General features: G+C 37.8%; 1 protein-coding gene across 2 annotated transcripts in view; it reads left to right on the top strand.

Moving 5' to 3' along the window:
- Positions 1-6,749: 6,749 nt before the first annotated feature.
- Positions 6,750-13,529, top strand: part of PTPN13 (protein tyrosine phosphatase non-receptor type 13) — a 111,899-nt gene continuing 105,119 nt past the window's right edge. For both annotated transcript variants that reach the window (XM_085306284.1, XM_085306283.1), the window contains exon 1: positions 6,750-6,882. The gene's annotated coding sequence lies outside the window, so the exon portion shown is untranslated. The remainder of the gene's footprint in view (positions 6,883-13,529) is intronic.

Below are 13,529 nucleotides of genomic sequence, written 5' to 3'. Positions count from 1 at the left end.
TTTGGGAATTTTTGGAAAACTGTGAGTCCTTGGTGCTTCTTGCTGATTATATAGTACACCTGTCTTTGTCTGGGAAGGGTATGCAGTTTAAGGTAAACCAGTACAACTGGACCAGTTGTTGCTTCATTATAAAAATCTCAAGAGAGGGTGCAAAGACGTGTGGAAGATCGTGGCATGCGGTCTCTGTGATTGTAGATAACTGTGCTCACTTCTTTGTTATAAAACAAAAGAGATTACTGCTATTTTCCATTATTAGTATGGTTAATTCTGTAATGAATGCAGTCAATAAAGAGTGATAGGCCTGGAAAAGCAGAAATTCTGATAGCTACTGTCAGGCACACATCACTATGGTGGAGCATGGTGATACTTAGACTTTTGTCTTCTCATGTTTTTGATTTTAGGTCTTTGGAGGAAAATGATTTTAATCAATATTAGGAAGAACTTAAGCTGCATCTGCTGGTCTGCAATAAATCTCATAACTCTTTAAGCTTCAAGTTAAATGGATGATTTTATAAGCCAATCTTTCCAATATGATATAAAAATACATGTTGGAGAAAGGGAGGCTTTAGGGAAGAAAATGTAGCTGCTCTTTAAACTCAGTGATTCAGTGCAAATTATAGTTGCATTTCTTCTCTGAAACTGAGAAAATGACCAAAACCATGTCCCTCAGTGGCAGAAATGGAAATGTTACAACTTGCAGCTGAAATAGCACATGCTGTGCCATTGCAGTGGAAGAATGGAAATTAGCCTAATCAGTAGATTGAGATGCCTACATATGATATGTTTTAAATGGGATATCCACCAGACCACTGAGTATCACAGTTCTGCTGACAGTATTTTTACATTTTTTTTCCTCCTCTCTCTCCAAAGATAATAACAGACTGCAGTATTTGACTTGGATGTGTTGAGGAGATATTTTGAGTTGAAAATGTTATTTATTTACTTTAGTATATTTGAATTGTATATGTTGTTATGATAGGATTTCATTCTCTTCTATTGCTGTTGACTTACCGTTCCTTCCGTTGACTTTTCAGATTTAAAATTTTGTTTAGAATGACCAGAAACTTAACTTTGAACTGAACACTTACTAGATGCCAAAAGGAGAATGAGCTCTTATTCTTCAGATACATTTGGGGACACTCATCCCCACTTGGTTGCTGTACTCAGTTGTATGTTTGAGTGCCACAGACTTTCAGATGTGGACCGCTGTTCTTGAATTTGATATTATCAGAGACATCAGGTAACTAAGTTCATTCCTGTAGTGGTACTTTTACCAAATTTAAAGTATTTTAAAATTCCGAAAGACTTCTTAAAATATTTGTTTGATAAATTATCATTCAAGGTCAGTGTTCTATATGTGTATCTTACAGGGAAGGCATGGAAATGAGACAGTGCATATCAAAACTGAAAATGTTTTGAAAAGATAGGTAAAACATTCAGAAGTCTTTAACAGTGTTTCAGAAGCGTTGCACAAGTGCTTCTTTTAAAGCTTTACATCTATGAATTTTCTGTATGGCATATTGATGAATGATCTCTTTCACTTCCTTTCCAAAACTTTTATTTAGCAAGTGGAAGATGGAAAACAGGTGTTGAAGAGCTTCAGCCTATCTTCTTTTCTCACATGAAGTTTTGAGGATTTTTTTCTTAAAAGCCACAGTTTTTATCAGAAGTTTTTGCCAGTTACATACTGGAATTGCCAATAATATTTATTATAACATACCTGTTTGTAAGTTTGTAAGACTAAAATTGAAATGACATATGCAGGACTGGAAGAAAATTTGATTTATTAAAGTTCTAACCAGGCATAGAAGGTATGAAAGTGGGTATGAAATGTCTGTTGCATGCAGAACACGGCTCCTGTATTTTGTAAAGATGAATTTTTTTGCATCAGTTCAGTGTTTGTGTTTATTTTGGGTTCTTCTGGTTAGTCTTCTTTGGGTTTCCATGAAGTAGAAAAGTTGTGCTTGCTGAACACTGAATTATCAAAATAATTTAGAAGATAGCAAAATTTGGATTCCTTGACTGTTCTAACTCACTGTGATCCATCTGCATCAACAAAAGGTCTTGGTGCTGTTACAATATCCTTCTATTCTCATTTCACTTAATCCCTCGCTGGGGCAGTGGGTTCAGAGGTTAATACAGCCTTCTATTTGACTCCGTTCCAGTACACTGGACCTAATTCGTATGCAGGCATCGTCTGTGTCCTAAGTCTTGACTAGCTCTCAGTTACTGTTCATAGGAACACTGTTGAAAGAGAAGAAGATGGCGCTGTGACTTCCTTTTCCTCTCATGATTTCCAGAGCCAGAGTTTAAAAATTTCCGCTATTTTGTCCTTGTCATGCAGCCAAGGGTGTAATATGGCTCTTTGTCCTTTAAATCCACTAATATGAAATGATTTATTATCCTTTCTTTTTTTTCTTTTTGGTGACAGCAGGCTTGGTGTTATGTCATGGAAGGAGGTGCTGCTATCTTGTTTTTCCTGTTTTTTGGCAATGCCATCTTTAGCTTGTTCTGTCCTGTAATCTCTCCAAGTACCAAAATATTGCGGTGCACAGATTATGATCAGATGGAATCTTTGTACGTTCTAGTCCTATCCTAATACTAGTTAAAGGGTATGAAACTAGATCAGAACTATTCAGTGTGGACTGTTCTGCTGTTTGTGTCTTTACTGTGTACCAAGCAGCCTGTCCTATGTGAATGGTTTAGTAAAGAGTTATATAAAATCACTGTTGCAACTATTTCTTCTTGCCATTACATATGCTGAAGCTTATAGTCTTCATGGTGATGATGCTTTTTACTCTGAAGCCCATTAAATTTCTTGGTTCAGAAACCATAAACTTAGTGAGGATTTGAAGCTGGGCAGTAATAATAGGTAGATGAATCTTTTTTTGTGAAAGAGAAGTAGCATCTTGTCACATTTGGAGGGGGAGAGGAACACGTGACCAGTAAGGACAGTTAAGACCTGAAAAATATCATGGCTCTAGGACTGCGTAAAGCATGCATAGCGTTTTAACTTTAAGATGAATCAGAAACTGGGTGTGTGTTAGATATTTATTGAAGGGGCAATATATTCAGTTTAACAACTGTTAAGTTGTAAACAGGATATTGAATCATGCAATATATGATTATTTATTTTTCTGAAATGCAACGAGCAGTGACAGGCTAAGGGACTCTTAATTACCAGTCTGGTTCTGATTAACTTATATAACTTTGGTACCATGCTGTGTGTGCTGGGTTAACCAGCGTTTTAGTGCAAGATCATGATTTCCTAACCATAGGCTTTCAAAGTTTTCAAGTGGCTTTGTCGACTAATTAATTTTGAACTAAAAGCTTCTAATTGCAGGATTTAAACTAGACAGCATAAGCTTCTCAGGAAGCTTTTCACCTCCATAAAGAGATCATTTTAAAAGTAGGTTTGGGGGGGGGGGAGAGAGAAAAAAAGAAAAGTATTTTGTACAAGATCTTTGTACAATTATCTTTGGACATTTATATGTGAGCAATATTTACTCAATATTTGCAAGATAGTGGCAAGTAATGTGCATAGAAACCCTGCTCAGTTTAGATGTAGTAAAGAACCTAGACAACTTGAGAGCTGGAGTAATGCTGGAAAATCGTAACGCCAGCAGTAGCAGATGCTTCAGAGTTTTGGGAAATCCTATAATGAAACAGTAGGAAGTAATATCCATATAAAGAATGGCTTCCTTATCCTGGGCAATTAGTTTCATAGCAGAAGAGTCCACACTGCATGCTGTCTGCTCTCTTCCTTCAGATTTTTATGATGTACCTTGCAGAATGGTTACTGGACAGGGAGCGTGTGTGCACAGAGTATGTAACACCTTTGTTCTTAAATTAATTTCTGTGCACATGAGTATGGACCTAAATGTGGGAAGAAAGGACTTGCAATCTGAGTGAACAAGTGATCACCTGAGTTGTCGATGATTGTATGCTGAAGCTGAGCAACTGTGCAGGCAGCAAGTAGGAGTCTCTGTGTTTGCACTGTGTGCCTCCGAATCAGAGGCCAGTTTGTTCTTTTGCTTAGTTGGTTTCACCAAATAGCATTTAATACTTTGACCTGACTGCTAGCTCACCTAAATTATATTACCATCTCAGATTCTCAGTTACTGGGTAAAGAAATGAGGTATAGTCCATAAAGACCAAGCTGATGAACTGCCAGCAGTGTACTCCACAGCTCTAAGCAGAGAAGTGTCTTTTATTTTTCTTGAACAGCAGTTAAGTGCCTTCAATAAATAGCAGTTAGGTGGATCTTTCTCTGGAATACTAGTCACTTAGAGAGGAACTTCCTGTGAAGTCTTTTAAGTATAAATAGATGATGAATGCCATTGAAATGCTTCTCCAGAAATGGTTCTACCTTTTAAGACTGGTACTAATAGTATCATACATGTAGAATGAAGAGCTTGTTTCTGGATAGAGGAATGTCTATTTCAACAATTGCAGCCCATCTGCTGGTAACAAATCTACTTTTAAAATGCTTACAGAACCTTACTCTAAAGCTGTCTTGGTCAAAACCGTTAATAAGCTTTGCAGACTCTCTAATAGGGCCTTCAGGTAGCAGCTGATGCCTTCAAAAAATAGGCCAATGTTCCTCTCCCTTTAAGACTCCGTTTGTCCTTCAGAGCTTTTCTCCTGTCCTGCAGCAGAAACCTGAACAAAAGGGCATATAAGATGTATAATTCTGGTGCCTCGTGATATATATATGTGTGTTTGTGCATGTATTTCTCTCTCTAAGAATTTTGCATACTAAGTTTTACTTTTCCAAGAGCAAAATGTCTTTTCTGGTGTAGAAGAGTGAAGAAAATGCTGTACTCTTTAGAGAAGGTTTGATATTTGTTATTCTTCTTGAACTAGTGTTTTCTTCTGCTTACGGATAGATAGGACAAGGGTCTCTCAGCTTATGCTTTGGTCTGAAAGTGCAGATCTGCTTGTGAATATACTTTTTGACAGATGAAATGTCTGTTTATGTTCTGTCTTGTCTGTTTTCCAGGGCAGAAATTCAGACTTTCACAATGAGAATTAGTCATTTCTTGTGTGAGTAATAGCTTTATTCCCAGACAGGTGAGTTCACAGATAACAGATATCTGTAATCCTATCTAGCAGCAGAACTCGTGATGTTGTATTCTTTATATCATATCTGCCTGCAGCCCTCCACCCCCCAAATAAACTGCAAAAGCATAACTATCTGGAAAGGCAGCACAACTTTTTTTTTTTTTTTTTTTTTTTTTTAACTGCCGTAGTTCCTGGGATCCTCTTGTGTTGACTGTGTTTGTAGAGCGTAAAAACTCATTAAAAGATGTTTGAATTTCCAAATGATTAGGAATATTACTGTCAATGAGTGAAGAAATGGTGCAATACAGGCCCTCTGGATGCTCTTAGACATGCTAAAGCTTGAGAATATGATCAATTCTTCCCCCAGCTATGAGGATGCCTTGCARATGTTCCTGAGACTTGTTGGGAACCAAAACATCATTCACAGTTACGGTGCAGGGGAGTATCATTATTCAGGAGAAGGCTCACCTTCATCAGTAATTGCTGAGACTTGGCAACTCTTCCCCAAGAATCAAGGACAAGGAAAATGTGAATGAGAATGTAGATTGACTTAAGACAATAGGAAAGAAAGCCTTTGGACTGTTGTTGTAGAGTGATAAGTTGGAGAGACTAGAGCAATATCAGGAATGTGCTGTTTCCGTCTTGTGTTAGTGGGAATTTAGTTTCTGTTCTGCTTATGATAGGCATTTTCTTATTTTCATAGAAAAAGATATATAAAGTGTAGTTTAGTAGAAGTATTGATAAGGGGGGCAATCCAAACTAGCAGTACTTTGCTAGTTAGCCCTATTTTGAGTTAAATACGTACTTTAAAAATTATTTTGTTTCAGTAGTGTAGCTTTTTTGCCTATGTATGCCTAAGGCAAAACAGTACTGGAGAAACTGAATGCAAATAGAAGTCATTTTCAAACTTACTTATTCTATTATTTTTGCCAGTGTTTTTTTGCTGTTGAATATTGTTTCCTTTCCAGGCAGATGGCAAGTAGCTGTTAGTGTGGTCTACATCCCTGGACACTAAAGACCTATCCTGATTGAGCACTCAAGCTAGGTTCTTGCTAGCTGATCTCTTCCTCTTAATGAGCACCTAAGGATGCAGCTTTCAAACTATCATTGTAAAGCACAACACAGTTGTTGCAGAGCTGATACGTCTGTAAATATGCATATAAGTACCATATGTTAGATTGTTCAAACTGAGGGGAAAAAGTTCTGGTACCAACATACAAGGAACAATTTTTGCTAATATCTTCTTCCAAATTGTCAAGGGCTCAGATATTTGAGACTGAGAAGGACTTTTTTTCTCTTTTTTTCCCAAATTGAGGGGAAAGAAATTCTGAGAAAGTGAACTCTGCACTCCACCCCCAACAACAGTGAAACAAATCCATTTGTTGAAGGTTTGGATGTGAATGTATAAATTTAAAATTTGATTGTGAAATAACCCATAGTGGGGTCAGTCTTAATACTTGTTAAGAGCTTATTGACTTTAACAGTCATTTACAAATATGCTGTGATCTTACCTCTTTCTTACAAGGATCGATATTAAAATTGATATTTCAATATTCTAGCATATTAGTGTAATTATATTTTTAGACTTCTCTAAAACTCAGCAATTTCTGAGTGAAAAAAAAAAGTACTGCTTTCTGAAGCTAACTTTGTTTTTTTTTGTTTGTTTGTTTGTTTTTTTTTTTTAGTGCTACATTCAAGAAATCTGAACACTTTGAGTCTCTTGGCATATCATGCTTAGGCCCTTGTTGATCCAGTTGTGCTGACTTCATTTGCTGTGGTTATTACCTTACTGCAAAGAGCTGTTCTACTGAGAAAGAGGTATTTATCAAGCAAAGTAGCATTCCCCTTTACTAAGAATGGAAAGACTCTTATCTAGCAGGTTGTGAGCCCACCAGTACTAAAGAATTTATCTAATGTAGTAAAATGGATATCATTTCATTACCACAGGAGAGAGTTTTATTTTTAAAAAGGCATGCTAGAATAAGTCTGTCTACTAGGATATCTGTTTGTTTAGTGATACTCGTTTAATTATACCTGTTAAATCAGTGAAACTTATGCTGTAGAGAGTTAATTAGTTTCTAGTTTGTGGCAATTTATGTCTAGGTGTTAAATATCTGGTCACTATTCTTCTCATACATTGAGGCCTGATTATTAAGGAAATCTTCTTTATTATGATATTAAAAAAACGTGATTCTGTACAGTTCTCACTACTTACTTGCCTTGTTGCACATCATAGCCTCATCTTACTGGGAGATACCTTTAAAATGCCACAGATCACAGAAAATAGTATTTTTTGACTTAAAGAACACTTCCTAGTGACTACATGATGTTTAAATTATGTGCATACCATGGGTTCTGCCCCTCTGACAATAGCTTTCATTCCCTATTAGCAATGCAAAGAGCTGCAAGTGAGTAAGGACTGCCTTCAGTCACAACCTTTGTATGGCATGTAAGGAATGTGTAGCTTTTACATACAGCAATGAAATAACTGCTGGGTGGGCTAAAGCTGGAGGTGCCGGCGTAGTCTGTCCTTGCCATGGTGACAATATGTGTCACCAATGTAGGCCTAGCAACAGTTGTGTTGTGTGGTGTGCTTCGTGAAGAGCATGACTGCTGCTGCGCACTAGAGAAGAACAAGATGGAAGGGTGGCAAGGAAGACCTCTTCATTAAAAAGATTGCTTTGTGATCTCAAGTTCATTTTTCGGAAGTGAAGTGATGTGATATGCAGTTCATCGCTGTCTCATGAAGCTACCTCTTCAATAGTAAGATGTGTTTTGGTGTGTAATTGCTTCATGCCATTAGAACAGTTTATTTTCTTCTGTTGTATGTGAGTAAGGAGATTATTGGTTCATCTGCAATTGGAAAAGTGTTGTTATTGTCAAGCTGTTTCTGCAGTCCTGAAACTTCTACTTTTCCATTTGTAAGGTTTGTATTAGTCAGAGGTACTACTTAGCAATTAAAATGAAAGTTGCAAGTATGAGAAATACACTAAGCAGACGTGCCTCTCCGAGGTGGAGCTGATCAACAGCAAAATAAGGGAGTTGCCCAAGTATCTTAGGCTGACACTTAAACCAAAAGAGGGATACAAGAGTCATGTCCCGATTTATGTGGATTAAGCTTACTTTGTAGTGATAATTATATAGTATTCTCAATACAATTGTAATATCAGATGTGAAACATCAGCTACCCTGATGTATAAAAGCACATCCTGCAGTGAACTAGAAAACATGACTTTCATGATCATTATTACACATTTTGGACTGGATTTGCTAGTTTGTCTTACATGAAGCCTCAAATAAACAAGTTTATCTGGTTCTGGTGATAGGGAGACAGAGGAGAAAAGGAGGGAGTGTATTGTCAGCAATAACCCCTGCTTGTTTTCCATTCTGAGTTCAGTCCAGTGCCAAAAGCTGGTTTCTCTCCACCTTCCAGGAAAGAAAGCAAAAAGCTTCTTGAGTAAAGTAGGCATTGCTTGCCCTGGAGGTACAAGCCAGAATTCTAAATATGTTGCATTCTTCTGTCATCCATACCTTGGAATAGAAGACTGATTTAATGCATTGGAAGGAAATGCTAATGCTTTATGTATTACAGTGAGTTTGACAGCATCACTGTATGGATCAAATAGAAAGCTCAGCATTGTCTTACAATTTGGGGTGTGTACAACTTTAGTCTTCATCTGTTCTGTGTTATATCACAAAATTTGGGTACCGGCTTTATTCTGTGTTCCTTTACTTAGGAGGTTTAAGTGCAAGCAGCAACTATCACTTGAGAAGATGCATTTTTAGAGATATTTGTTTGATGTAACTTGCAGGTTGTCCCTGGAGCATGGGACTATTTTGCTGATTTTTAACACTTTCTGCTTACAGAGCAGGAAGGAGGAGAAATATGAATGAGAGAATCTAGTCTTTTCCATAACTGAAAAAAAGAAAAGTTTTGTGATAATAATAATGTCTACTGACTTTTCCAAAATAAAAAAGGAAAGAACTAGTGTTTATACTGTTTTACTTACTATTATTATTAGGTAGCTGATTGAATGAAAAGCACCAAGAAAGTGTGTTTGTTCTTGAATCATATGATTCATACAATTTCTGTAAGTGATTTAGATTTTTTTTTTTTAAAAAAGAAGCAGGAGGGGGATAATCCTCTTGGAGCATGTTTAATGTACACCTTGTGGACTTCACTCTGGTTTCTGTCTCCTCATATCTATAAAAGCGAAAAACGTGAACATGGCACAAGGGTGTTTTTCTTTATTCTCAAGAAAATAAATGGGAACATAGTTACTTACTGCGCATTGTTCTGAAGGGCAGGATTCTAAAAAAGTATATAAACACAGTTTGAGTTGATTAGCTTGTATATTTACCCTAATTGCATGCTTGACTTGGATATTTGCAAACAGCATCTTATTTTGTAGACAGTCTATGCAAATTGGGCCTGCAGCTATAGGAAGCCACATTTTTATGTGCACACATCTAAGTATGTACACATTTGAAAATAAGGTCTTAAAGAGCATTAAGCCTCAGACTTTCTATCTTGCTCCAGGGTTCCTTGCTTAGGGATAGTTTCAGCTTGAATATTATTTGGGATGAAACTAATTGATAGATGCATTCCATATATTCTTCGGGAATGTAAGATGTGGGTCATTGTAAATAAGTAGGCTAGGTGCCAGCATTCTGAAATTACAGGGTACTATAATAACTTCAGATGCTTAGGTTCTGAAAGAGGAGAGGCCAGAATTTCAAAACTATTCAAGAATAGCTTAAGTTTAGCTTCACTGGGACTTAAAAAGGTTGAGTGCTTCCAAAAAGCCAGTGTTTTATTTTTTAGGTGGCTAATCATGGCGTTAGAGATCTGAATGTTAAGATCTTCTTTTGGACAGAAATATGTGATAAGGTCTTTTTCATTCTGCTTCCGAATGTGGAGTCTACTAAGGATGGAATGAGAAAGGCCTATTTGCTTACCTGCTTAAAAAAAAAGAAAAAAAAAAGTGCTTTTTCAGAAATTGCCATTTTTTACTTAAGTATACTAACAAAGCAAAAGAGCAATAATGTGCAATATTGGGGGTAGATAGARCTATTCAACAATGTTTAATTTGGAACAGATAGGATTTTTTTTTCTCCCACCATAGAGTTCACTTTGGATTCATATAGAACCTCCTCGCTATCTCTTTCCTAGAAACTCTGACTATTTCCAAATTCTAGAATTCACTAGTTACTGCACATCTGACAAACTATGGTGTTTATGACTGGAGCTGTTTCTCCTCATTTCTTGGCAGCATATTGTGATAAGGTTTCAAATAAGCATGAAGTAGCTGCAGGTGTCGTAGTGAACTCATGTTGTTAGAGCAGAGCTTTTGACTTAGAGTTTTGTTCTAAACTTTCAACATGGAGAAGAATGCTGCTGCAGAAAGCAAGAAAAAAAGCAATGGGTGTATTATGTTGAAACAAAAACACAAAGTAGTCAAGTGCTAAGTTGAAGCCATTCAGCCTTCTGACTTTCAGTCTAATGTCTGATATCATAATCCTTTCTAAACACAATTATAGGACTACTCATTATTTCAGCTGGCAAGAGTTCAACAAAATTTGGAAAAAATAGGCAGTGAAATTTTCCCTAATTCTCAGTTGATATGAGAGATTTTCAGTTTCAAATTTAAGTCTCATAAGGAGAAAGGGTTGTTGGGGGAAAGAAAAGTAATGATAATTTTGAGAATTCAACTTCCTGTGCTGCATACATAAAACCATTCAAAAGCAAAGTGTTTTGATAATGTTGTTGAAGCTTGTAAGAATAAGAAAAAGTGTATATCCCTATAGAAAGCAAATGGGAATTTTGGCCGTATTCATCTAAGAGGCTGTTCCTGTTGTGCTTTCCATCTCGGCATGAGCAAGAACAGTGAGGCTGCCAGAATATCCTTGTTGATGCTGCCATAGTAGTTGTGCTTTTAACATGGGTTGTTGGGACAGCTGTCTGGGAGAGGGGAGGTTACTCAGCTTGCTTCACAGGGAAGAGACTGAATTACCCATCCCACTCATCAGGGAGTGTATAAGCTGTCTGCCTTAGAGGGAGGAGCTGGCAGCTGGCCCTCAGGAGGGAGACAGGCTTTTAAAAGGAAGTGTTTGAGATATGGGAGAGGCCTTTGGCCTAAGCAGCTTTGGTTCTTGGAACTGTGCTGCCTGCATGGCTTAGGGCTGAATGGTGTGGAGGGTGAGACATCACACTCGGGGCTTGTTGATACAAATGATTTACACCTGAATTTACTCTCTTGTCCTGAAGCAAAAAAGAGCTGCCTCCGCATAATGCAACTCCTCTCCTGTGGAAATTGGACTCCTGTATGGTCTCGGAGTAAATTTTGTCTCAAAGGAAGTAACTTGAAATTAATACTGATGTGTATGTTTCTCCCACATCAACTATTTCAATACATACATGGTCTTCCTATACTGCGCGTGTTCTCCACTGTGTGGATGTCGCCTTTTAAATGTTGCTATGTGGCTAGATTCTTGTGTGTTTTTTGGGTGTATGAGGAATCCATGCCTTTGTAGGTCATGCAGAGCTGGTTCATACAGCCTAGCCCTTTGACATGCTTGCTTATTATGTTTGCATCTGGACTTCTCACTTTGCGAAGTGAGGTGCAGAAACAGGATGCTTCTGGGTAAGCCTACAAATTCTATCTCCAGTGAACGGACTGTGTAGCTTCCTGTTAAGAGGCTAGTATAGTGCTGCCTCAAGGAAAAAGGGTACGAACTCATCCTTAGAAAGTACACCTTTCCATGTTCTTTAATCTGACCAATTTTATCACAAGATGTTAAAGCAACAGGACACAGGATACCAGCACAACAAAACTTGCTTCCTTAAATGAACAAAGACAGGGAGAGGAGTTGTTGCAAGAAAATGGCCTGATAGGAGCCTAAGAGCACATAGGGAACTCAGCTTGTGTATCTGGATTTCTTTGCCAGTCAGCCTGACACTGTGAAGGACCGAGGGACTGCCAGGAGCATGTTTAGATGTTGGAAGCAGTCTCATAGGTATCATTTATACAAGAAGAAATTTTGTTATTTTTCTTTCAGTTTTGGGTTCTGTCACCTTTCCTGAGATCTATTCGCTCTCTCTCCATGGAGTAGCCTCTCTTTGCCTACTGAGATGAGCTGAAAATGTTCCTGTAATGAAGATAGCTCATCTTTACCTGTCTTCCCTTTCCTGCCTTTGAAGAGATTGTTCTCAGTCTTGTCCTGTTGCCATCAGTCAGCTTCCCTTCTTTCCTACACCTTTTAGCCATACCTGTTTGAAAATACATCTTAAGTGGAGATCCATTTTTGTGTAGAAGTGAACCTTGTAGGCATATATAGCCAAGGACACTGCTTGAGTGTAAGATAAGAAGATAGATGATCCATAGAATTTTCATCTTGTATTCTACAAGAGCTTTGTATGTTTTTCTCGTATATACTTTATGTGGTCATTATGTTGTTATTTATCAAAATGCTTAGGCATTACACAAAAATGGAAAACTTTATATATAGAAGCTTTACAACTTCAGACTCTGCATTTGCAGAGCACCAGATACTATAGAGGGCTCCCAGAATATAAAGAAATAGCAAGTTTGGAATAACCGCACATTGCAAACCTTATCATTCATACTAATTCCTCCTTTCTCATTGGAAAACAAAAAACAGCAAGAGCATAGAAAATGTGTGCAGTGCCTCAGAGAATTCAAAATGCAGTTTCACATACACTTTGTTCTTGTTCTGATCATCTCCAGGGTTACAAAAGACCTACAAAAGTAGGTCATTCCAACTTGGAGGGAAGCGGGAACTCCCAACATTATTATCTCTGTGGTACTCAGAAAGAGTAAAGGAAAATAACCATCATAAGTTTTTGCTTTTGTTGTGTTACAGGTGCAAAGTTTAAAGCCCTTGGGAATAATAACAAGTGGACGAAGTCCAGTGAGCTAGGAGCTTGGCGGGGAGGGAGTTTAAAAAGTAAAAGAATTTGTTCTAGAGCAGAACTCTTGTGTGGGAGGGCAGCACAGAAGTAGAAGATCTTCTGGAGCGACACAGGCAGAGGCAGGAAGTCCACTGGAATGAAGATGCCCATCGCAAGGGGGCAACTGATGGGAAAGAAATGTGTTTAGAATTTGGCACTGGTACTGGCCGCTTTACTTTAAATTAGTGCAGCCTGGCTGTTAACAGGTGGACTGTACAGATGGAGATCTCCGGCCATGCATTGGGCGGCAAATGCTCCCCCCTGCTTGCTTTGGTTAATTCCTCAGTCATAGAGACCTGTTCTCTGTGGAAGCTTCTTTAATCTTCATAATTAATGTGTTGGGCTACTATTTGCTGTGACAGTCAAGTGCTGCAACTTTGAGCTGGCTTTGAGGAAGGAAAAAAATGCTATCGAAAATCTTATTTCATACTCTTCTGTGAGAGTCCTGCTGAAATTCCAGCTCATGCCAATTTGTACATGGAAGTGTTTGTAA

Source organism: Rhea americana, unplaced genomic scaffold (assembly GCF_003343005.1).
Source record: "Rhea americana isolate MKP2758 unplaced genomic scaffold, rheAme1 scaffold_237, whole genome shotgun sequence".
NCBI classification, from domain to species: Eukaryota; Metazoa; Chordata; class Aves; order Rheiformes; family Rheidae; genus Rhea; species Rhea americana.
Note: the sequence above shows the minus strand (reverse complement) of the source record. Positions and strands in the feature narration are given on the sequence as shown.